The sequence below is a fragment of the Rhinoderma darwinii genome, chromosome 6, assembly GCF_050947455.1.
Source record: "Rhinoderma darwinii isolate aRhiDar2 chromosome 6, aRhiDar2.hap1, whole genome shotgun sequence".
Lineage (NCBI taxonomy): Eukaryota > Metazoa > Chordata > Amphibia > Anura > Rhinodermatidae > Rhinoderma > Rhinoderma darwinii.
Genome location: NC_134692.1, coordinates 73,573,961 through 73,599,839, shown reverse-complemented (window position 1 = coordinate 73,599,839; position 25,879 = coordinate 73,573,961). Strand labels below are relative to the sequence as shown.

At 41.7% G+C, this 25,879-nt stretch overlaps 1 protein-coding gene across 4 annotated transcripts in view; it reads left to right on the top strand.

The window, feature by feature from the left end:
- The window catches only part of HECW2 (HECT, C2 and WW domain containing E3 ubiquitin protein ligase 2), a 547,978-nt gene that overhangs the window by 162,939 nt on the left and 359,160 nt on the right, over nt 1-25,879 (top strand). The window contains exon 1 of one of the 4 annotated variants that reach the window (XM_075829944.1): nt 15,017-15,310. The exons of the other annotated variants lie outside the window; for them this stretch is intronic. The gene's annotated coding sequence lies outside the window, so the exon portion shown is untranslated. Of the gene's footprint in view, nt 1-15,016; nt 15,311-25,879 lie in introns of those variants that run through there. 4 annotated transcript variants of the gene reach the window in all.

The window sequence follows — 25,879 nt, the reverse complement described above, 5'->3', positions numbered from 1 at the left end:
GGCCACATCAGGGGCAGGGGGGGGGGCAGCCTCTCCCATTGGAAACAACACACTCGACATGAGGTACAGACGCCATTATAAGGTGGGGGCTGTTCCTTACAGAGCCATTATAAGGTGGGGGCTGTTCCTTACAGAGCCATTATAATGTGGGGGCTGTTCTTTTGTTTTCTAATACATATAAGATAATATAATACCTTTCTTATTCCTAACTTCCTCTTCTGCAAATCCTTCTAAAGCACTTTCCATCAACTTACTACCTTCCAACTTCCCTTTGTTCTCCAGAATACCTTTTGCCCAATCTCCGGCTTGCAGCCGCCCTCCTCTATGAATTCCACACACTTCCATCAATTTATTCATTTTACTCACATACTGCTTCCCTTCTCTTCGCTTCACTAAATCATATGCCTAACAGTCTATATTATACACGCAATTTATATAACAATTTATTACACGTCTTATCAGTGCATGGCACCCCGCGTGCGCCGGTCCCACGTCTTATCACACGTCTTATCAGTGTATTGCATTGCACCCCGCATGCCCGCGTATAGGACAGGTTATAATACTATCCACGACTTATCACACATGTATATTGTGCCCGCGTGCCCCTGTATAAGACAGGTTATAATACTATCCACGACTTATCACACATGTATATTGTGCCCGCGTATTCTCTATCTAGTCCCTAATTACCCAGAGGATGGTTAGTCGGGCGCGACTAAGGTCTCACAGGTTTGCGACCTCACAGCGGAAAATATCGCCTCTGTCGCCTGAGATAATCCAGGAAATCAACAAAAGGGTTCTACAGATCGCCACAAGACTGTCCACTAACACAGATAAGACGAAGATTCATAAAATCAACTCGCTTACCGTGTTATTGCGGAGGTGATCAAATTCCTTATCAGTGGGCAATACTGGGTCCTCTGTTTCACCCTGTGATTGTCGGTTATCCGGATTTTGATATTTCCTTGAGTGAGGTCCCCGTCGGGCGCCAAAAATGTCAGGTCCGTATTTCAGGGTATCTTCCTTTCCCCTGTTATTTCACACCGAATAACCACCTCTGTAAATTGAAAGCTGAAGGCATGCCTGGAAAGAAGTACACCACACAGACAAATGTTGGTAGACATCTTTTCCCTCAGTCAGCCAGGAGGAAGACTGAAACTTTATTCAGAACAAAGAAACACAGAAAAAGACACATGCCTCCTCCCTAGGGATGTGGGAGTGCCCAAGCCCCCACCGGCTTCTCAGCTGCAAGTTCTCAGACTCACTCTTCTTGCATTCCAGGGGGCGGTGTCTTCCATAGGTGTGTCCGACGTGAACAAAGAACTTATTATATATCAGTATATTACACAAAGAACTGAAATATATATACATATGTGTGAGGATAATATTTTTGCAAACAATATACATGGTAATGATCCCTGACAGTGCCACAAAGCCCCCTGTAGATAGTGCCACACAGCCCCTTGTAGGTCGTGTCACACAGCCCCTTGTAGGTCGTGCCACACAGCCCCCTTGTAGGTCGTGCCACACAGCCCCCTTGTAGGTCGTGCCACACAGCCCCCTTTTAGCGACGCCTCTGGGAGAAGAAGCGCCCGGGTGGAAAGGCGGCTGCTGATTCGCCGGGCTCGGGCGCTTCTGAAACGAGCAGGGGAAGGAAGCCAGCACAGCGCCCCCTTCTACCTGCTGCAGTGATGAGCCTTGTGCAATGACACAGGTCGCACACTACTAAGGTCGGCCCTGCCTCCAACATATAACCTAGGGTCTCCACCGCTTTTTTTTTTATAGATCTCAAAAGGGATCCCATCCCCACCAGGTGCCTTTTGCAAGGGGTATCCCAAAGAGCATTCTCTAGCTCCTTTAAAGTTATGGAGCTATCTAATACGATTTTCTCTTCCTGAGAATGTTGTGGTAGTGTAATGTTATCTAGGTAGTTTTGAATTTCCACACTTGATGCACTGAGTTTAGAAGTATAAACTTCCTTAAAATGTGATTCAAATATCCTAAGAATCTCATTGGAATCACTTACCAGATCTCCATTAGTGGTCCTGATCAACCCAATTAAATTAGCGGGTTTTTGGCTTTTAACTAGGTTCATTAAAACGTTATCTGGAATTCCGGCTTGATACACACTGTTAACTTTGGAGAAAAGGGCTAAATTTCAAGCCTTGTTGAACCTAATCATATCTTATTCCTGCTGCGCTTTTTCCCACTGCAGCCAATTTAACTCACCAGGATTGTTAACATAGACTACACCGTGTTCCAAATTATTATGCACATTGGATTTAAGCGTCATAAACATTTAATTATTAGTTTTTCAATGAAACTCATGGATGGTATTGTGTCTTAGGGCTCTTTGGATCATTGTAATCAATCTCAGACACCTGTGATAATTAGTTTGCCAGGTGTGTCCAATCAATGGAAAGCTACTTAAGAAGGACGTTCCACATTATTAAGCAGGCCGCAGGTTTCAAGCAATATGGGAAAGAAAAAGGATCTCTCTGCTGCCTAAAAGCGTGAAATACCTTGGACAAGGTATGAAAACATTGGATATTTCAAGAAAACTTAAGCGTGATCATTATACTGTGAAAAGATTTGTGGCTGATACAGAGCACAGACGGGTTAGTTCAGATAAAGGCATGATGAGGAAGGTTTCTGCCAGACAAATTAATAGGATTAGGAGAGCAGCTGCTAAAATGCCATTGCAAAGCAGCAAACCAGTATTTGAAGCCGCTGGTGCCTCAAGGTGTAGGATCCTCCAGTGGTTTGCAAGTGTGCATAAAGCTATTAGTTGGCCACCCCTAAGCAATGCTCACAAGCAGAAACATTTGCAGTGGGCTCAGATACATGAAGACTAATTTTCAAACCGTGTTGTTTACTGATGAGAGCCGTGCAACCCTGGATGGTCCAGATGGATGGAGTAGTGGATGGTTGGTGAATGGCCACCATGTCCCAACAAGGCTACGACGTCAGCAAGGAGGTGGCGGAGTCATGTTTTGGGCTGGAATCATGGGGAGAGAGCTGGTAGGCCCCTTTAGGGTCCCTGACGGTGTGAAAATGACCTCTGCAAAGTATGTCGAGTTTGACTGACCACTTTCTTCCGCGGTACAAAATGAAGAAACGTGCCTTCCATAACAAAATTATCTTCATGCATGACAATGCACCATCTCATGCTGCAAAGAATACCTCTGTGTCATTGACTGCTATGGGAATAAAAGGAGAGAAACTCATGGTGTGGCCCCCATGTTCCCCTGACCTCAACCTTATTGAGAACCTTTGGAGCATCCTCAAGCAAAATATCTATGAGGGTGGGAGGCAGTTCACATCAAAACAGAAGCTCTGGGAGGCTATTCTGACATCCTGCAAAGATATTCAAGCAGAAACTGTCCAAATACTCACAAATTCAATGGATGCAAGAATTGTGAAGGTGATATCAAAGAAGGGGTCCTATGTTAACATGTAACTTGGCCTGCTAAGTTTTTTTTTTGATTGAAAGAGCTTTTGATTTCTGTAAATATGACCTCCTGATGCTGAAAATTCAACAACTTACCATTTTAGTTCTCCTTACAACCTTTAAAATGTTTTGGTCTCTGTTGTGCATAATAATTTGAAACCGTGCATTTTGAGTTTTTTACTTCTAAAAAAAATCTATCATCATTAGGATATTTGTTCAATAAAATTTGCATTATACTCCAACGGTTGATGGCTTGAAGATTATACTGACTGTCATTTGCATCGACTATTTAGGAAAATCAGCGAAAAATAACATTTGCATAATAATTTGGAACGCAGTGTATTTCACTACTATCCATCTTATCCTTGGCAGCAACCTCATTTTGTCGACAGCCCTTCTTTAAAGCATTAATATCGAATATATAAACCCCTCTTAGGAAATCGTTTAAAGGGAATGTGTCACAAATTAATAAATTTTCTTTAAGCATGTTACTTATTGTTATTACAGTTTGGGTTTTTTTTGTGTATTTTTTTTTTCTTTCACAAGGTGGGAAGTATTAAAAGTTAAATAATAAATTGACATGTATTCCTATGTTCGCCAACAGAGGGAGCACATCCCAGAACTAGAGCAAGGTGAATTAGGCAAAGCAACCTGACTCACAGCTGCTATAAATGTGGGAGGGAGACTCGCCGTCCTCCCTATTTTGGGCTACAAGCCAGGAAGAGGCGTCTTCAAATTGTCAAGCGTTGATTTTAGGCGTGATTTTACAATGGTAGCTGACTGCAGCTATAGGACACACCAAAAGCTAAGAATGATGAAAGTCAAAAAAAAACTTTTCATTTGACAAATTCACACGGCATGTATTTTACATTTTTTTTAGTGCATTGTATGCGCTGAAAAAAACATAAAAAAACACTTGATTAATCTTTCTATTTACACCAATGGGAAAGCGCGCTGTTAGTACATGCTCGCGTAAATAAGTGTTGTGTCATTAAAAAACGCGTTGCGAAAAAAAAACATTGGGTCAATTCTTTGGCACGTAAAAAGCACCAATGTTCCAATAGTCAATGGGAGTCCTAATAAGGTGCCAAGAAACGCCCACAAAATGTGTCAATAAAAACGCAAAAATGCTTTAAAAAAAAAAAACCTGCTTGATTACGCTTCCTATTTACATCAGTGGGAAAGCGAGCCATTAGAACATACAATGCGCTTTTTTTACGCAAGCGTGAATAAAACACGTTGCGTAAAAGAGGCAAGTGCGCCAAATGTTCCCTTAGTCAGTAGGAGTCCTAATTATGCACCGAAAAATGTGCAAAAAATGCATAAAAAACACGTAAAGAACGTCTGTATTTTAAAAAGTGCTTCACAAGAAACGCTAGTGTATTTGATGTAAGAATTTTTTTTTAGGTTTCATACTACTCTTAATCTTTTTTGTTTTGCAGGTTCCGCTGGACCGTTTGGACTACGTCGTAGATTCATTGGACTACAATCTGCTTATTTTTTTTTAGAATATGTTTAACAAGGTTTGTGTGGAGGAGTTTTTATTTCAATAACAAAATATTTTCTTAGGGTGTATTCACACAGTGTGGTTTTGCCAAGTTTTCGCCACGCAGCCTAAAACCGCATAGAAAAAAATCCCAGTAAAAATGCGTACATTTCGTTTTCGGCCATGCGGGAAAAACGCGGCAAAGCTGCACTGTGTGAATACACCCTTAGGCCCTGTTCACAAAAAAAAATTCCTTCAGGAAATTTGAGGCAGATCTTGCACTGCCTGTGCTTTTTTGCCCTGTTTTCGTGGCAGTTTTTGCCCGCGGCCTCTGAAGCTAATGCAAGTACTGCGGACAAGAAACGCCACAAAAACGCTTGTCGCGGCTTTTTACTGCCTCCCATTAATTTTAATAGGTCAGAGGCGGAAGCCATGGCAAGAAAGCACACGCCACTTTTTTCCCCGTGAGCGACCAAAAACCACCCGAGAAGAAGACACTTCTGCCTCACATTGGAAATGCGGGGTGACTTCGGGGGTCTTATGGCGCTGATTCCAACTAAGTTTCTGCGTCAAACTCGGCACCAAAAAACTCAGTGTGAACAGGGAGTTATATCTGTTTTTTAATACTTTATTAGCGCCTTAGTAATAGCAGTTGTCTGTTTGACGACGTCCATTACTAAGGCGGGGCATAGGCTCCATGCACACGTCCGTATTTTCGTCCATCAGTAAATACTATCCGTAAATACGTAGGCATCAGTAATTCATCCGTATTTACGGATTGCTATCCGCAAATACGGTCCGTATTGCATCGGTATTTGATCCGTATATACGGATCCGTGAAAAAAGAGGGAGGCTTCCAATTATATCAACATTTTGCCTATCAAAGCTTCCGTAAATACGGACGGTTTACGGATGCACATCCGTAGCCGTTCGTATGTACGGAAGCTTCTATAGACTTCTATGGGAGAGTCCGTGCCGTAATTACTGTCAAGAATAGGACAGGTTCTATCATTTTTTCAGCACGGACACCCGTAAATATACTGAAAGGTGTCCGTGGCCAATAGAAATTAATGGGTCCGTAATTACTGATGAAAAATACGGTCGTGTGCATGGGGCCTCAGTATTAGCCAGTAAAAAGGCTTGCACTTACTCCCCCCCCCCCCCATTATTACCCCGGTACCAGGAAGAGTTTGGTACAATCGAGTACCCGACGATCTGTAGTGATGGTAGGGCACTGTGGTGGCCGAAGGCTGGTATTATTAGGCTGGGTAGGGCCAAAAACAGTGGGCCTTCCCACCCTGGTATTGCTAGGCTGCGGCTGCTTTATTTTATCCATCTGCTTATGAAAATGGGGGGACCCCCACGTCATTTTAGTTAATTATTCATTGTTTTTTTTGTTTGTTTTTTTTAAACCCTCGTGGGGTCCCCCCCATTTTTATAACCAGCCAGATGCAATAAAGCAGCCACAGCCCTAGCATTACAAGGGTGGCAAGGGCCACGGTTTTCGGCTCTTTCCAGCCTCGTAATACCAGCCTGCGGCCGCCCCAGTACCCAATCATCGCTATAGATGGTTGGGTGCTGGATTGTACCCGACTCTTAACAGTACCCCTGGTGGCGTTGGGTACCGGGGTAATAATGGCAGGTTAGTGCTAGCTTTTTTACTGGCTAATACTAAGCCAGTAAATGGCTTAGTAATGGATGTCGTCAAACACAACTGCCATTACTAAGGCGCTAATAAAGTATTAAAGAGAGTCTGTCACCAGAATGTCCGTATTAAACTAGTAAAAGTGTATTGTAGAGGAGACTAACCTGTTTCTAACGTTTATTTTCAATTTCTGCTTACTGCTTCCTTTGTAGAGAAATCAGTTTTCTTGACTTTATGCTAATGAGCAGTTAGGTGCAACGAGGGCGTTACCGTGGCTCCTAAATGCTCTTAAGTCGCTCCCAAGTTCAACCCCCCTCTCTCTCTTCTTACATTGATTGACATTGGCCAGGCAGCGTAATCCGCACGTATGCCTGGCCCAGTACAGTCTGTAATGCTCGTGCGTCCCTGCTCTTTACTCGGCACATGCGCAGGAGAGCCGATTAGAATGGAGAGCAGAAAGATCGTACTGCGCATGCGCCGAATAAAGAGCAGGGTCGCGCGTGCGTTAGACTGTACGGGGCCAGGCATGAACGCGCCGATTGCACCTAAATGCTCATTAGCATAAAGTTAATAAATCTGATTTCTCTACAAAGGAGGCAGTAAGCAGAAAATGAAAATAAACGTTAGAAGCAGGTTAGTCTCCTCTACAATACCCTGTTACTAGTTTAATACGGACATTTTGTGACAGACTCCCTTTAAAAAAAAAAAAACACAAAAGCATAATAAATAATTTTTTATTGCAATAAAAACTCCCCCACAAGACCCTCGTTAACCATTTTATTTAAAAGAATAAAAAAAGTTAGATCATCGCAGTAGTCCACCGAATCTATGACATAGTCCAATATGTCCAGCGGAACCTGCAAAACAAAAAAATAAAGTTAGTAACTGACTTCTGTCTTCTCCCTTGCGTCGCAATAGCAACTAGAGGTCAATGAACTGTAGTTTCTATTGTGGCGCGCGGGACTCTGAGATCCGCCAGAAATATTAATAGTTATTAAGAATTCTGACCCACCATGGTACTCCCCCCCCCCCCCCCCCCCTCCCGTCCCAAACATGCAGCTGCTCCTCACCCCCTCCCCACACACAAACCCCCACACACTTAAACCATCCCACATAACTGCGAAACCCCACACACGTCTCCGAACCGCCCCACACACAGACCCCCCACACGCCCCACTCCCCTCACACGTACACACACTCCATCCCCCCACACACAGACCCGTACCCCCCACACCTCTCCACCCCCACACACTCACACACACCCCCCACCCAAAACCAACACACACAAACCCCTGCAAACATGCAGCCGTGCCACACACAAACCCCCCAAACATGCAAAACACCCCCCCACACACACACGCACACACCTCACCTGCTGCCGGTCTTTACCAGAATGGTTTCGGCATTCCTCCTCCAAATCTTGCTGGGTTGCTCTGAACTGCATATGCCACAGAGCATGTGCAGTTCAGAGTTAGAAGGCAGAATCTTAGGAGATAGGGTCTGCTCCTGTCCTGTGTATGTGTCGCGAAGAGACACATACACAGATGTAATAAAAAATGGCAGAGTGAAGTAAAAAAAGTTTTAAAAAAAACCAAAACATTTCATGTGAAAAATAAATAAATTAAATATAATATTTAAGTAAATAACATATAAAAGAATAATAAAAAATAAATAAATCATGACACCAGAGATATCTTCATGCGTCTTAATCAGAAATATCCAATGGGCAGTAATTTCTAATGCAGTTAGCTGCTGTCTATGTTCAGGGTTTGGATTTTAGTCATCATTCCTTTTCCAAACAGTGGTACAGCTAGAAATTCAGCTTTCCTCAGTACATTCTTTTGTATTACCTTGGCTCTCTCCTAAATCCAGACCCCAGGATACTAATGCAGGTAAGAGTCTTTGATTGAGAAATATGTTCTCTCCTCTCATCTGGGGCCTTTGACACCTCTCTATGATAATCCACGTTTTCCCGTGGGACTTGGACGTTTCTAGGTATTTGGATTACAGAGACCCCGTTTTAGACACGTTATTTCTGATACCTCTTTGAAATTCATGTCGTATCTGTCCGAGACAGATTCCGGAGACTGGTTTCCCTGCATTTCTTTTCTTCACTTAACCGTAGGGAATCTCTCCATTGGTCACTCACGCCTTTTGCAAAACTGTGCTCCCAAACCTCGCCCTCTTCCCACACAATTTCCTCAGTCTATGGATTGCTTAGGGACAGGGATTCGGTTTATACAAAACCAGCTTTCCTACTGAACTGGGAGCGTGATTTAGATCAAACCTTTACTGAAGATAAAATGTATCAACTAACTAATCGGTCCTCACTTTCCTGCAGGATTCAAGATCGTAGCTTTAAAATCTTTTCTAGATTCCTGAAACCTGATTCATAGATTTTTCCCCTCTCCCTCTAACATCTGTTGGAGATTTGCTAATGCAGTAGGTTCCTACCTTCATACATCTTGGACTTGTCTACTGATTCTGTACTGATTCTGACTTTGTATCCTGTATCTATTCATGACGGCTATTTCAATTTCCCTGCGGATTCCTCTGGATTTTATGTGGAATTTTTTCGCTGCAACCCTAATAAGATTACCTATTAATTTATTACAGTGCTTACTTTATTACAGCAGTATATACTTTTCTTGAATTACTCTTAAACTGAGTTTTTCAATTTTGACTTTTATTTACTGTTTGGCGTTTTGAATGCAGGTTGGAAAATTGCTCTTTTACATATACTTCAATAGGTAAAACACCAACTCTTCTGGTTAAACCAGTGGAAGACCTGAGAATTTTAGAGAAAAACTGGTTATGACTCTCTTCCTAATATCTGTAGTGCGGAGTTCATCTGAAAGATTCAGACCCTTAAGGAAATGAGCCAAAACATCCTGGAATTTCATATGGGACACATAGGCCCCATGCACATGGCCGTAAAATCATCCGTAATTACGGGCCCATTCATTTCTATGGCCGGCGAACACCTTCCCGTATGTCTACGGGATGGCGTCCGTGCCATAGAAACCTGCCGAAAAAAATAGGACATGTCCTATTTTATCATTTTACGGACTGTGCTCCTCTACTTTAACCCCTTAAGGACGCAGCCTAGTTTTGGCCTTAAGGCTCAGAGCCCATTTTTCAAATCTGACATATTTCACTTTATGTGGTAATAACGTCGGAATGCTTAAACCTACCCAAGCGATTCTGAGATTGTTTTCTCGTGACACATTGGGCTTCATGTTCGTGGTAAAATTTGGTCGATATATTCAGTGTTTATTGGTGAAAAATTGCAAAATGTAGAGAAAATTTTGAAAAAATAGAATTTTTCAGAATTGAAATGCATCTGCTTGTAAAACAGACGGTTATACCACCCCAAATAGTTACTAGTTCACATTTCCCATACGTCTACTTTAGATTGGCATCGTTTTTTGAACATTCTTTTATTTTTCTTGGACGTTACAAGGCTTACAACATAAACAGCAATTTCTCATATTTTTAAGAAAATTTCAAAAGCCTTTTTTTTAAGGTACCTCTTGAGTTCTGAAGTGGCTTTGTGGGGCCTATGTATTAGAAACCCTGATAAAACACCCCATTTTAAAAACTAGACCCCTCAAAGTATTCAAAACAGCAGTTAGAAAGTTTATTTAACCCTTTAGGCATTTCACAGGAATTAAAGCAAAGTGGAGGTGAAATTTGCAAATTTCATTTTTCTTGCTGAATTTCAATTTTATTCATTTTTTCTTCTGTAACACAGAAGGTTTTACCAGAGAAACACTACTAAATATGTATTGTCCAGATTCTGCAGTTTTTAGAAATGTCCCACATGTGGCCCTACTGCGCTCGTGGACTAAAACACAAGCCCTAGAAGCAAAGAAGCACCTAGTGGATTCTGAGGCCTCTTTTTTATTAGAATATATTTTAGGCAGCATGCCAGGTTTGAAGAGGTGTTGAGGTGTCAAAACAGTAGGAATCCCCCAATAGTGACCCCATTTTGGAAACTACACCCCTCAAGGAATTCATTTAGGGTTGTTGTTACCATTTTGACCGCACAGTTTTTTCACAGCACGTATTTGAATTGGGCTCTGAAATGAAAAAAATGTCATTTTTTCCAATAAAATGTCATTTGTGATCAAAGTTTCTTATTTTCACAGGGAACAAAATACCCCATTTTGTTGCCCAATTTGTCCTTAGTGTGGCAATACCCCATTTGTGGTGATAAACTGCCGTTTGGGCACATGGGAGGGCTCAGAAGGAAAGGAGCGCTGTGTGTTCTTTGGAGTACAGATTTTGCTGGTTTGGTTTTCGGGTGCAATGTCGCATTTGCAGAGCCCCAGAGGTATCAAAGCAATGGAAACCCACCAAAAGTGACCCCATTTTGGAAACTACACCCCTCAAGGAATTCATTTATGGTTGTTGTTAGCATTTTGACCCCATAGTTTTTTCACAGAACTTATTTGAATTGGGCTGGGAATGAAAACAAAATAATTTTTGTCAAATATGTAGTTTTGGCTGAAAATTTCTTATTTTCACAAGAAACAAAATACCCCATTCTGTTGCGCAATTTGTTCTGAGTGCCGCAATACCCCATTTGTTGTGATAAACTGCCGTTTGGGCCCATGGGAGGGCTCAGAAGGAAAGGACCACCATTTGGCCTACTGGGGATTTTCTGGTGCGAAGTCATGTATGCAGAAGCCCCTGAGGTACCAGTACAGTTGAAACCTGCAAGAAGTGACCCCGTTTTAAAAACTACACCCTTAAGGCATTCATCTAGAGGTGTAGTGAGCATTTTGACCGGAGACCTACACCCCATAAACTGTAATGTGGGTTCTCCTGGGTATGGCAATACCCTACATGTGGCTGTTATCAGCTGCCTGGACACACAGCAGGGCCCAGAGGGGAAAGACGAGGGGGGATAAGCTGTGCGGAGTGCATCAGGGTAAGTAAAATTGGGGTAAATTATAAACCAAGGGATGTATGATAAATTTTAAAACACTTTCATACAGAGCTCTGGTTATTCGGGACACGTGTCACATTGATATATTGTGTCCTTCCTTATCGCCCTCTTATAGCAGACTTTGCACCTCTTTTGACTTTTTCCCTTCTTGCCAGTTTGGGGAACTTCTCCTGGAAAGTGTTGCCATTATACGATGTGTGTGGCCCCGCTTCCAGAAGTACTGGGTGCCCCCCCTTCTTGGTCCCTAAAGATTAGGTTCTTGATAATCACCTCTTGAAATTCCAGGAAAGTTCCCGTCTGGCCTGCACATCGACGTAGCATGTACGCATTGTACAATGCCATCTGTATGATGTGCCCGGCCAGCTTCTTATACCACACTGCATGGCGCTGTAGGGCTTCAGGGCTTGATCTTACAAGTCCATCCCTCCCATGTACCTATTGTAGTCCAGGATGCAGTCTGGTTTGGGGGTGGCCTTTCCTTCATATATCCTAAACCTGTAGGTATACCCTGATGCACTCTCACAGCTTATAGATCTTCACGCCATACCTTGCCCTCTTACCCAGCAGGTACTCGCGGAATTGAACCCTCCCTTTAAAATGTACCAGGGACTCATCAATAGAAATACACTTCTCAGGGGTGTATGCTTGGGAAAACCGGGCACTGGAACGGTCTAATAGGGGTCTCCGTTTATACAAACGGTCAAAACTGGGGTCATCGCGGGGTGGGCACGGCTCATTATCAGTATAATGTAAGAAATGAAGTATTGCCTCATTTATTTATTTTTTTAGGTTCCAGTTCAGTTCTGAAATTGCTTTGAGGGGCCCATATATTAGAAACCCCTATCAAATACCCCATTTTAGAAACTAGACCCCTCAAAGTATTCACAACAGCATTTAGAAAGTTTATGAACCCTTTAGGTGTTTCACAAAAATTTAGAGCAAAGTAGAGGTGAAATTTACATTTTTTTTTTGTCAGAAAATCCTCTTTATACCATTTTTTTTATAACACAAAAGGATTTATCAGAGAAACGCAACTTAATACTTATTGCCCAGATTCTGCAGTTTTGAGAAATATCCCACATGTGGCCCTAGTGCGGTAATGGACTGAAGCACCGGCCTCAGAATCAAAGGAGCACCTAGAGGATTTTGAAGCCTCTTTTTTATTAGGCACCATGTCCGGTTTGAAGAGGTCTTGTGGTGCCAAAACATTGGGAACCCCCCAAAAGTGACCCCAATTTGGAAACTAGACCCCTTGAGGAATCCATTGTAGTTTTCTTGGGGTGCATGCGGCTTTTTGATCAGTTTTTATTCTATTTTTAGGTGGCGTGGTGACTAAAAAACAGCAATTGTACGATTGTTTTTTTTTTCGTTTTTTTTTACGGCGTTCACCGTGCGCTATAATTGACATGTTCACTTTATTCTGCGGGGCGATACGATTACGGCGATACCAGATGTTTATAGTTTTTTTTTTATGTCTTATGGCGTTTGCACAATAAAATACGTTTTGTAAACAATCATTCACTTTTTGTTACCTTATTCTAAGAGCCAGAACTTTTTTATTTTTCAATCAATAAAGCCGTGCGAGGACTTATTTTTTGCGTAACGAACTGTAGTTTCGATCAGTACCATTTTTAGGTACATGCGACTTTTTGATCTCTTTTTATTCCATTTTTTGGGAGGTGAAGTGACCAAACAATTGTGATTGTGGTACGGTTTATTATTATTTTATTTTACGGCGTTCACCGTGCGGGATAAATAATGAAATAATTTTGTAGTTCAGGCCGTTACGGACGCGGCGATACCAATTATGTATAGCTTATTTGTTTGTTTATATATTTTTATTAATAATAAATGACTGATAAGGTAAAAAGGGGGATTTTTACTTTTAATACTTTTAAATCTTTTATTTTCTTATTTTTACACATCTTTTTTTTTTAACTTTTTTTTTACTTTATTACTTTGTCCCACTAGGGGACTTGAGGGCAGGAGGCCCTGATCGCTATTCTAATACACTGCACTACATACGTAATGCAGTGTATTAGAACTGTCAGCTACTCACTGACAGCAAGCATAGTGGGTCCTGACGTTGTCAGGACCCACTAGGCTTCCGTCTATGGCATAGCCGGACGCCATTGTTTGGTGTCCGGTTGCCATAGTCACCATCGCCGGCCGCTGTCGCGTAGCAGGCCGGCGATGGCAGCTTAACCCCTAAAAAGCCGCGATCTCTATAGAACGCGGCTTTTAAGGGGTTAATCAGCGGGGACATAGCGATCGGTCCCCGCTGTAGGAGCTGTGACAGCTGCTGAACAAGACAGCAGCGTCACAGCTCCTGTATGTGTCGGGAGGACGGCCGAAACGGCCGTTACTCCCGAGACGTACTATTACGGCATGGAGCGCGAACGATACAGCTGCCATGAGGTAATAGTACGTCAAGGAGCGGGAAGGGGTTAAAAGTATAAATGGCCGGCTGTCCGTGGCAGTCAGCTATTTTTCTATAGAGTCAATGAAAACGGCTCCAAAAATGAGGCCCGTCGGAACAGAACGCCGTATTTCCCATTGAAAATAATGGGCAGATGTTTGTAGGCGTTTTGCTTCTGTTTTTTCCAGGCGTTTTTCGAGGTGTAAATGCCCCGAAATATGCCTGAAAACACTATATGTGCACAATCCCTTTCAGTTGTAATTCCCTTTTTTTCTTTTTTCATTTCATGTTTTTACGTGATCGTGATGACTGCACATATGAATGTCTGCCCTTATATAATTTTGCTTGTCCACTCTTGTGATCTACTTGTTTGATGCTTCTGAAATTCTTCTATATGGTTCTATAGGACCATGTGAATAAAGCACAAGATCTAACCCTGGATGTGTAAGAACATCAGAGCTTGTAGCTGTGGTCTCCACAGTTAGATCTTGTTATTCTGGTACTCAAGGGCAATTATAAACTGTGAGGATGCCATGCGTTCAGTCTAAGAATTGTGTACCATATATATTTGTCACAGAGAAATTATTTAAACTGAAGGGGTTCTCTGGCGTGATCGTGAAACATGAAGGTCAATATGTATCTTCTAAAACAGAAAAGCATAGTTGTGTGGTAAAGATGAGGATTTTAGATAGGTTTATGTTTAAATAGCATAGCAATGGCAAATAATAATAGAATATCAATGTAGTATTATCATCCAAAAGGTTAACTATACAAAGTTTACTATAGGGCAGCTTATGTCACCGCTATAATGATTCATATGACAAATAGCTATTCTTGTTCCCATGGCAGAGGAAGGAAACTTTGAGAGGATGGGCTATTACATCCTGTACCAGCAAGGAGGGATGAATTTTAGTCCATACATGCTTTATTTAGGGAAATGACATAGACTAGGTGTTCAAGAGCATTATTCGGTAGTGTATACAACTGATACATATTTATTTTAGGACTATTTTATATATCCCTTTTTTGATTCTCTCTTGTACACTAACCAGCAGAAGCGGCTGGAGCATAGAGTCGAATGTGAAGGGGCTAACCTATTTTTATACAGTTCCTTTCCCAAACGATGTTGTAGTTTAAAGTGGGTCAGAGGCATAGACTAGCAAAACCATGGGGAGGCTTCAGATCTATGGAGGAAAACAGAGAAAACTTAAGAAGACACAGTTCCGATAATGCAAAGAAATGGCTCAGGATGTTTCTCTAACACTTTAAAAATTCGCATGTGACTGTGAAGATCAGAGATTTATTAGTTTGTGGGAATTGAACACAAAGAGACAAAGCTAGACTGGATATATTTGGTAAGTACAAATAAACATAATGTATCTCTTTTATCTCTCTCAATATGCCGATTGGTAGATTTTAATAGTAGTAGGGAGCTGCCTCTCCAGATATGAGCTGTATTTTAAACAGAAATTGTGGCAATATAATTCTGCAATAGAATCACCTCTTAGGGCTCAATGCTGGATATTACATCCCTGGGATATGGTTATAATATCTTAGACTCTGTTCACATTTGCATTTTTGGGTTTCCGTCAGGGATTCAGGGATTTTTATTTAAGCAAGAATAGCGCAGTTTTCAGCGCTAATCTTGCTGTTTAATATAAGAGAGTCCTGTTGAACCCTACCGTAAGTTAATGGGGTCTGCCAGTTTCGAAAGATGGACCCGGAGTAGCTGTCCGGGCTCTGTTATGATGGAAGTTGTGACACTAGTGTAAACAGAACAGAACTCTAGACTCCATGATATACAAGTGTCTACAGGTGACCGTGTCAATGTGACATTTTATTCTACATTAGAACATGTTGCTGGGAGGCTATAAAGACGAATCCTGATTATCAGATGGCAACTTATTAAGCTACATACTTCTCTGGCAGTCTCTTCTAGAACTGGTTGAAAACAAATCCAAGCTGTCTGGTCACTAATAAAATATCACAAACCCTTGGACGGCTGCAATGTTGTAGGGGAAACCAGGCGTAATCTCGCTGTAACCGGTCATTCTTGCGAGATTACGCTTGCTCTTCTGTAAGTAACACAGAAACGTTAGCGAAGTGCCGGGATTGTCAGTAGACATCCCGTCATGGCTGGAAGGGATGTCTATTCACTGTCTAAACACTTCAGTAACGTTAATGTGTCAGTATAGGACAGCACATAGTGATCTAGCAGGATCCCTATGCGCTGACTAAATGAATTGGGAGAAGTGCATGACGCTCATTGGTCACTGATTGGTCAGCGTCATACACTCCTCTGTACAACGCCCACTTGGTCTAAAGTAAAAACACGCCCAGTTGGGCATTAAGAAAGTAATTAGCATTAAGCTAAAATCGCTAATAACGTGGTAAAAATAGTTTGTTTTTCTAAATAAAAATCTCTGGTGTCACCAGGGGCATAGCTAAAGGCTCATGGGCCCTGGTGCAAGAATTCAGCTTGGGCCCCCCACCCTTCCCCTACACCACAAGAAGCCTGCCGCACCTATGGCCAGCCGTCTTGCCCAACAGCCCCCCCAGTATAATTCCCCCCATAGCTGCCCCCATACAGTATAATGCTCCCCATAGCTGCCCCCATACAGTATAATGCTCCCATAGCTACCCCCACAGTATACTGCTCCCATAGCAACCCCCCACAGTATATTACCCCATACAGTATAATGCCCCCCATAGCAGACGCCATACAATATAATGCCCCTCATAAATTCCCCCATAAAGTATAATGCCCCATAGCAGCCCCATACAGTATAATGCCTCTATAGTTTCCACATACAGTATAATGCCCCCATACAGTATATCACATATAGCTGCCCCCATACAGTATAATGCCCCCATCCAGTATAATGCCCCGCATAGCTGCCCCCACACAGTATAATGCCCTCCTTAGCTGCCCCACACAGTATAATGCCCCCATACAGTATAATGCCCCCTTTAGCTGCCCCACACAGTATAAAGCCCCCATTGCTGTCTCCCTACAGTGTAATGCCCCCATAGCTGCCACCATATCAGCTTTCCAGACAGTATAATGACCCCATAGCAGACCCCTTACGGTATAATGTCCCTCATAGCTGCCCAACACAGTATAATGCCCCCATAGCAGCCCCATACAGTATAATGCCCCTCATAGCTGCCACCTTATCAGCCCCGCAGACAGTATAATACCCCTCATAGCTGCCACCATATCAGCCCCCCATACAGTATAATGTCCCTCATAGCTGCCACCATATTAGCCCCCCTCCTTATACAGTATAATTTCTCCATATGTGCATAATAGAAAAATAATAACGTTACTTACCTATCCCCGTTCCCACGACGGGTGGAGGAGATCCTTCTCCTTTTCCCTGTGTTGAGTGACTCGGCGCAGACAGGCGCGACGACGTCACTAAATCGAGCCTGTCTGCGCTGAGACTCTAATAGCTCATGGCAGTGAATGCTGGAGGAAGGAGCCGTCAGCTCCTTGCGCCAGGATTAAATTCAACTGGATCTGCGTCCCGAGGACGCAAATACAGTTAGAAGCAGGACCTCGGTGAGTGGTTCGCGAGCCCCCAGAGGTCTTCACACGACCCCCCAGGTGGAGTACGACTCACAGTTTGTAATGTATTGTGTCGTGCAGTTTGTGCTTGCGGTGGAGAGAGGAGAGGGGAGCCTGGAATTTAAAGCCCCCCTCTCCTCTCTCGACTGCAAACATAGACAGTACAATACAACAGACAGTACATTATAACACACATACATTACAGGCCCCCTCTGCAGCTCACCTGCAGTCTTCCATGCTCTTCCGCATCTGCTCTTCCACAGTGGCTGGAACGCCCCTTCATGTGACATCACTGTCACATGGTACACTCAGTGTACCATGTGACTGTGAGGTCTAAACAAACCATGCCCGTAATCAGGAAGTGCTGGCATCACGGCACATACAAAGTTTGGGGGCCCGGTCACAACTGCGACCGCTGCGACCCCTATAGCTACGCCACTGGCTGTCACCTACATTACAGCGACGATCTCCTTATGTAGGAGATAGGTCACTTGTAATGTGGTGACAGAGCCTTTTTAAGACCTTTTCAGGCCCGGGGGTTAAGGGGTTAATTGTATTCGTTTTGTGCTTATTTTTATTTAATCTTCATTTTTCCTATTTTGCATTGTCATATTTGGGACTTCGGAACTTATTACTAGTGTTTCATAGTTTTGTCTCAAATAGGAATAAAAAATAATAAGATAAGGAGTCTTCTAAATGTTCGAGAATGGACACATTTGTGTTATAAATGCATGTTGATTGAATATATCCTATTAAAAGCAGATTCTAATTAAAATTGTGTTCACAAGATGTCATACATGCATATATATGGGTGACCCCGCAGTGGAATTGATTTTTGCTGCTTTGATAGGGCACACACACATCAGATAATTAATCTATTGAATAAATTAATATTTTTAACACTGTCTAGCCAGGAAGAGAGATATGATGATGCAGAGACTAGTTAGTTAGATCTTTTGTACTGTTCTTTAAGAAAGTGCATACATGTTACTTGGATAAAATTGTAGAGGAATTTTCTACCAGCTATTCAAAGATCTTAAATCACTGCTGCTAACAATAACTTTGGGAAATGTATATATATTTAAATAGGTCTAAAATTCTGTGCCAATTCATTTCACATTATATCATTGAGTTGGATCTATTTTTCTATTCTTCACATGATTATAGGGGCAGGCATCTTGCCAGAGCTGCTGCACCTGAAAATAGGAAACCTGTCGAAAAAGAACTCCATGACAATTATGGGAGAGTGTTTTGGGCAGGCTTTTCCAGATCTTACTTAAGACAGCTTATGTTAAAGCTTTTATTTTTTTTAAAGAAAACCAGTAACAATTAGGGCTCGTCCACACGCTGCAGAATTTCCGCGTCTTTCCTGACGAAATTTCGGATGGAAAAAATTGACCTGCGGTGCGTATTTTTCGGACAGCAGCATGTCAATTCCTGCAGCGGAATGTGGCCAGAATTGCTGTGTTTTTCAGAGGAGAGGTCTCCATCTCCCAGCATTGTGAAAAACATCGCAAAATACGCACCATTTTCTGCCGTAAAAACCATAGGAAATGGTGCGTATTTGCCACAGTGAATGTCTGAGTTTTTCAACGGAATTGCTGCAGAATTTTCTGCAGCAATTCTGTTGTGTGTGGACAAGCCCTTAAAATACTCTCTGATATGCAGGCATTGTGTTCTGGAGCAAGAGGAGCTGGGCAGATTGATATATCGTTTTGTGGGAAAAGATTCAGGATAACCTGTAATTTATTCACTTAAATCCCTGCTTTCTTTGGGCTAATAAACAGTCCAGTGGGTGGTCTTAACCATTTTTTATTGACAGCCTTCCTAATAAGAGTGTGAATACAGAAACAGCTGGCAATCAATGAGTAAGACCGCCCACTGGACTCTTAAGCCTAGAGGGAGCAGATATTTAAATCCATAAAATACAGGATATCCTGTGTCTTTTTGCACACAACTATATATCAATCTGCTCAGCTCTTCCTGCTCTATAACATGTTGACCAGAGATCAGATGGCATGTTTGAAGTGACCGGTTCCCTCTAATGAAAACAAACCCATTTCTTGAACATTTGTATATATGTGGAAAGTGTCACCAATATAAATTCAGTTTAGACTGGGGCATCTGTAAATTACCTTAATGAACCTTTAGGGTATGTTCACACGGCGGGGGTCCGTAACGGCTGAAATTACGGGGATGTTTCAGCCTGAAAACATCCCCGTAATTTCAGCCGTACCGGCATGTGCAGGCGCTTGAACGCCGCGTCAATTACGGCCGTAATTAGCGCTGCTATTCATTGGAGTCAATGAATAGCGGCTCCAATTACGGCCAAAGAAGTGACAGGTCACTTCTTCTACGCGGGCGTCTATTTACGCGCCGTCATTTGACAGCGGCGCGTAAATTTACGCCTCGTGTGAACAGACAAACGTCTGCCCATTGCTTTCAATGGGCAGATGTTTGTCAGCGCTATTTTCGGGCGTAATTCGGGGCAAAAACGCCCCATTTACGTCCGTAAATAGGCCGTGTGAACATACCCTTACTAGTTGCATAATTTCCCCAATAAAGCACCACTCTAAAGTGTCAGTCAATGGTCCAGTGTACAGAAGTTTTTACTTTGGGAGATTTACATATTCTCAAAAAAAGAAGGGGAAATGAAGGGAAGGAAAATAAAACGCAAAAAATAATTGACAAAAGGGAAGGGAATCCGGTAGGGGAGGTTGGTTGCCCAGTGTCATTACCCAAAATTTGTTTAGAACTTTTCAAGGTGCTGAAAGAACACCAATATGATTGTCAACCTGCGTAGCATGATCCATACCCAAGTGACCCGTAGTCCACAATTTCATGGTGAGGGAGTAAGTATTAATACCAGGGGAGGAACATATGCGAGCAAAGAAGGCTTCATGGCTATTTAAAATTAAGAACAATTTTCTATTAACTATAATCCATGAAATTCTGAGTTTAACCAAATCCATGCTGACAGATATTTTTTTCCGGTTGTCTAGGTTGGATGTTTTTTTTATTACGTTAGTTCTCTTAATCTTCAAGATAATTGGGCTAAATAAAATAAAAAAAACATACATACATCCAGAACTCCTATAAGCAATGTAACAAAACTGAATAAAGGTCAATACTTTTTATAGTCTATTTCTTCCATATATCTATATGATGTAGAGTACTTATTTCTGATAACTCCGCTAGCTCTATTCCAATATCTTAGAAGCCATTATGTTTGGCTAATGTTGGCTATTTTGGACAAACGGAACTCAGAGCGTTAACACATGGGATACTGAACAGGTCCAGCACATTTGCAAATTGTTTCTTCTGCTCGAAGTCCAGCAAAGACTTTGGGCTTACTAAAGTATATAGAATTCTGAAATTCTGGAATGCTCATAAACTATTAAGAATTGAATACACTACTCTTGTGTTTTATTTTATTTAATAAGGGGAGAGTTCTATCCAATTTGGGTAATTGAGATTGTGTGACACGACACCGAATATTTTCATAGGCAATTTCAATAGCTCTTGTATTTTTACCTTCTTTTCTTTTTTTTTGGGTTGTAATTTGCAATAGTAAATGTATTATATTCTTTTTTTTAACCGTATGGTGCTAGAACCAAGTATTGTATGCTAAGGCTCCCTGCACACAGGATGGAGATTCTGCAGATTTACCATGTGGGTTTGTTTGCACACAAAAATCCTGCAGCGGATTATAGTACCAACCATTTGGATTCGTTTTGAACACATTTCATCCACATTCTGCAGGAAAATTCTCTGCACGGAAATCAAAGAATGCTGTGGATTTTCAAATGTCCACAACAGAATTCACCTTTTTTCAATGTAGAAGGGGTGAAATCTGCAGCACAGAAGCGCGGCAATTTGCTGCGGAAAATCCTTAACAAATCCGCTACGTGTGTGGGTACCTAAAATGAATAAATATCTGGATGCACTGAATTTGAATATTTTTTTGGGTGTATATTTTTCTTTTTTTTCCCACTTATTTGTTTCTGTGTCTAGCTCTCTTATTGACACTTCAGAGTGCTGACTTCTAGTGAGTACAATAGCAATCTAGTTCAACTATTAAATTGTTAATTCCATGATTACATTTTATATTCATTGTATAAATCTTAAAAAAGTAACAATATTTGCCATCTTCAAGCTGCACAATCCAGTGGAGTGTTATGACATTTACTTACACAGTATGGCGCCACCTGGTGTTCAAAGTGTATAGCATTATGCACATCCACCTAATGAGCTTAGTGCTGCTGGACACGCATTCTCAGTCACTCTCCCCTCAGCCAGTATTCTGCATGATAATTCTCTGTTCTCAGTAGAGCAGCCAATAGAAATAGCTTTATTCCTTGCTTGTCAGGGAAGGAGCAGAGTCTCTATAGGAGCATGGCCGTATAGCTGAGAAAACTACTTATTCTCAGCTTGTTAGGTTTGTAAAGCTCTGCATCCTGACAGCAGATATGATCCCTACACATGCCTACTCTTTATTGTATATTTGATTATGTTTTCATTGATTTCTAAAGGAAGTGCAGACTGTGGCGACTATATTGTGATCTGCTAGAGGAGGAAGCCTTTTTTTTGTGACAAAATGGGTGTGATAGACACTGACCGAAGGCAAGCATGTATTAAAAAGTTGCAATGGTTTTTTTTCGGTTGTTGGGTGCTGACGTTGGAAAGACGTTCATGCTGACCAATAGATCTGCATCAATGGGAACCCAGATCAGGCCACAGATTAGCAGTGATCAATAGGCATTTGTCATGGCGATGTTGTAATAAACAAAAAAAAACCTCCACATGCCAACCATGAATGACAAGTTGTTCAGAAATGGCAAATTGCTGTCACTATGAAATCATGTATGGCCAGTTTAAGTCGCACAAAGCACTTGCATCACACACACACACACACACACACACACACTTCTTATCCTTGTCTGTATACAATCTTTTGTATAACTCCTATGACTCCTATTACACACTACAGTCAAAGCGATGACGATTATTTCTAGAGAAGAATGGCCAATAAATATCTCCATGATAGAACAGAATCGGTCAGAAGTGTAATTTTCGCCCACCCATTGTCGGCATGAACGCTTGTTTCCAACTAGCTCCTCAAAAAGTAATCTGTTAGTTAACGTAACTTGGTACTGGTTATAGATTAGTTAGGGATTGTCAATTATGCATTAGGATTAGTGGTTTTATACAGTGGAATTAAAAATTGTATATCAGAGGGGGCACTATATGGAGGCCACAATTCTGTTCTATGCGGCCCCCAACCATCAGGACATGCTTGTCTGTGTCCTAATAGTTCAGAAGGACATGACTGTTGAAGGATAGCTGCATCCTTTTGATGCATAGCATGAAGTGTCCTCAAAAGACATAGCTCCATCCTTTCATATATATCAGTGTATGTCTTGGTAGATACACTATATGGACAAAACTAATGGGACACCAACACATTACACCTACAGAAGCTTTTGTGACATCCTATTCTAAATCCATAGGTAATAATATGGAGTTGGTCCCCCCTTTGCAGTTAAACAGCTTCTACTCCTCTGGGAAGACACTGATGTAAGATGAGGGCCTGGCTTGCATTCTCTGTTTTATTTCATCCCAAAGGTGTTCGATGGGGTTGATGTCAGGTTTCTCTGCTGGACAATCAAGTTCTTCCATAGCAAACTCACCCAACCATGCCTTTATGGACATTGCTTTGTGCACTAGGACACAGTCATGCTGGAACAGAAAAGTGTCTGCCCCAAACTGTTCCCACAAGTTGGAATCATGCATTTGTCCAAAATGTGTTGGTATGCATTAAGATTTCCCTTCACTGGAACGAAGGAGCTTAGGCCAAACTCTGAAAAACAACATTATAGCTTTATCCCTACTCCACCAAACTTTACAGTTGGCACAATGCATTCAGGCAGGTAACGTCCTCCTGCCATTCGCCAAACCCAGACTCGTCCATCAGACTGCCAGATAGAAAAAGGTGATTTGTCACTTCACCAATGGTCTGTGTGTCTTTTCACAGCCCCCTTCATCACGGGACAGAGCTCACCGAGCCACAGCCTCCCCACGCTAGCGTCCTATTACATAGCAACCATTTTTATGTCATCCAATGTGCAGGCACTAGCGTTGGCTTACCATCTAAACCTGTTACCCTACTATTAGCTCCCCTTAATGTGCATGCCCCGTTCTGTTGCCCAGCAAAACTGAAGTCCTGCTCCCACTTCTCCTAAAACTCAGGTGCGGGCGTGTGGTTACCATGCCAAACCTGCATGTAATCTTTCTACTTTTATTCCTGGCTCTTCTATATTCTTTTTTGAAAGTCCAATAATTTTTTATTCATTATGGAGTTATCCCTTTTTGTATTTTTATACACACTTTTTTTTAAATATAATCATGTAATATTACTTTTACAAATGTACTTATTAATTCTATACCTCACCCTCCAGGACACAAACCCTTCCGACAATTTTAGCGGTTTTAAAAAATATATTTTTATTACACATTGTACTGTTTGTTCCATATGTCTCATTGCATCTGATAAAGAGGTATGCACCTTAAAATACGTTATGAATTTGAGACAATAATGTTTCTTTACTCATAAAACACAAGAGCTTTGTGCATTTTATCTACTATTTAGGTCTGTGCCAATTCTTAATTTTCCTTGGAAGTCTCTGCACAAATAGAGGGCACTTTATGGCCGGCACTACCAGTGGGGCACTGTGTATCTGACACTGGTATTAAGGGCACTGTGGGGCTGTATTAGTTCTATTTTAAGAAACTGAAATAGCAATTCATGCAAAACTGTAACTATACTCTGCCTAGTACAGGTGTGAGAGGGTGGTGGTATTCTCTCATTGGTGCTGTTTGAATGCTTGTTTTATGCACCACCCCCTCAGGCCCTACAATAGACAGAGTATCAGTTTTACCCAGGATTGTCATTCAATGGGGTATTCCCATCTGAGACCTTTATGGCACATTGATATAAATATCTGATAGGCCAGAGTTATTCTACTGATATATAGAGGTCTCAGGATCAGAGAGACCCTTAGTTCTCACTGTTTGGCACTCCATAAAAGAGAAGATGAGGTAGAGAGCATATGCATGCTGCTTTCCCCTTTGAAGTTTATGGGAGTTGTGAAACATTAAGCTTTTCCTGTGATTTCCTTATAGGTGGAAGTCCCAAAGTGAAACCGCCACCTGTCAGACATTTATGTCGATATATTATAAGTGTCTTAAATTAGAACACCCCTTTAAAAGTTTTATTTTGGCCTTTGGGAGTAGTGAGTGTAGAGTATATCTTTTTACAAAAGGGTAAGCATTTTTCATATAGGGTAAGCTTTTTTTTTTTAAACTCGTTTTATTGAAAATAAACTGTCAAAGTCAAACCGTCACATACATGAGGATAACATTATACAATCATCAGTACATATATCAGAAGAATCGATACAGAAAGATACGTGCACTCGCAGGTACACCTGACGTTAGACCGTGGTACGTAGACCACGTACACTACCGTTCAAAAGTTTAGGGTCATTTAGAAATTTCCTTATTTTTGCAAGAAAAGCACAGTTTTTTTCAATGAAGATAGCATTAAATTAATCAGAAATACTCTATACATTGTTAATGTGCTAAATGACTATTCTAGCTGCAAATGTCTGTTTTTTAATGCAATATCTACATAGGTGTAGAGAGGCCCATTTCCAGCAACCATCACTCCAGTGTTCTAAGGGTACATTGTATTTGCTAACTGTGTTAGAAGGCTAATGGATGATTAGAAAACACTTGAAAACCCTTGTGCAATTATGTTAGCACTGCTGTAAACAGTTTTGCTGTTTAGAGGAGCTATAAAACTGAGCTAGTTGAGAATCTGGAGCATTACATTTGTGGGTTCGATTAAACTCTCAAAATGGCTAGAAAAAGAGAGCTTTCATGTGAAACTCGACAGTCTATTCTTGTTCTTAGAAATGAAGGCTATTCCATGTGAGAAATTGCCAAGGAACTGAAGATTTCCTACAACTGTGTGTACTACTCCCTTCAGAGGACAGCACAAACAGGCTCTAACCAGCGTAGAAAGAGAAGTGGGAGGCCCCGCTGCACAACTGAGCAACAAGACAAGTACATTAGAGTCTCTAGTTTGAGAAATAGACTCCTCACAGGTCCTCAACTGGCAGCTTCATTAAATAGTACCCGCAAAACGCCAGTGTGAACGTCTACAGTGAAGAGGCGACTACGGGATGCTGGCCTTCAGGGCAGAGTGGCAAAGAAAAAGCCATATCTGAGACTGGCTAATAAAAGGAAAAGATTAATATGGGCAAAAGCACACAGACATTGGACAGAGGAA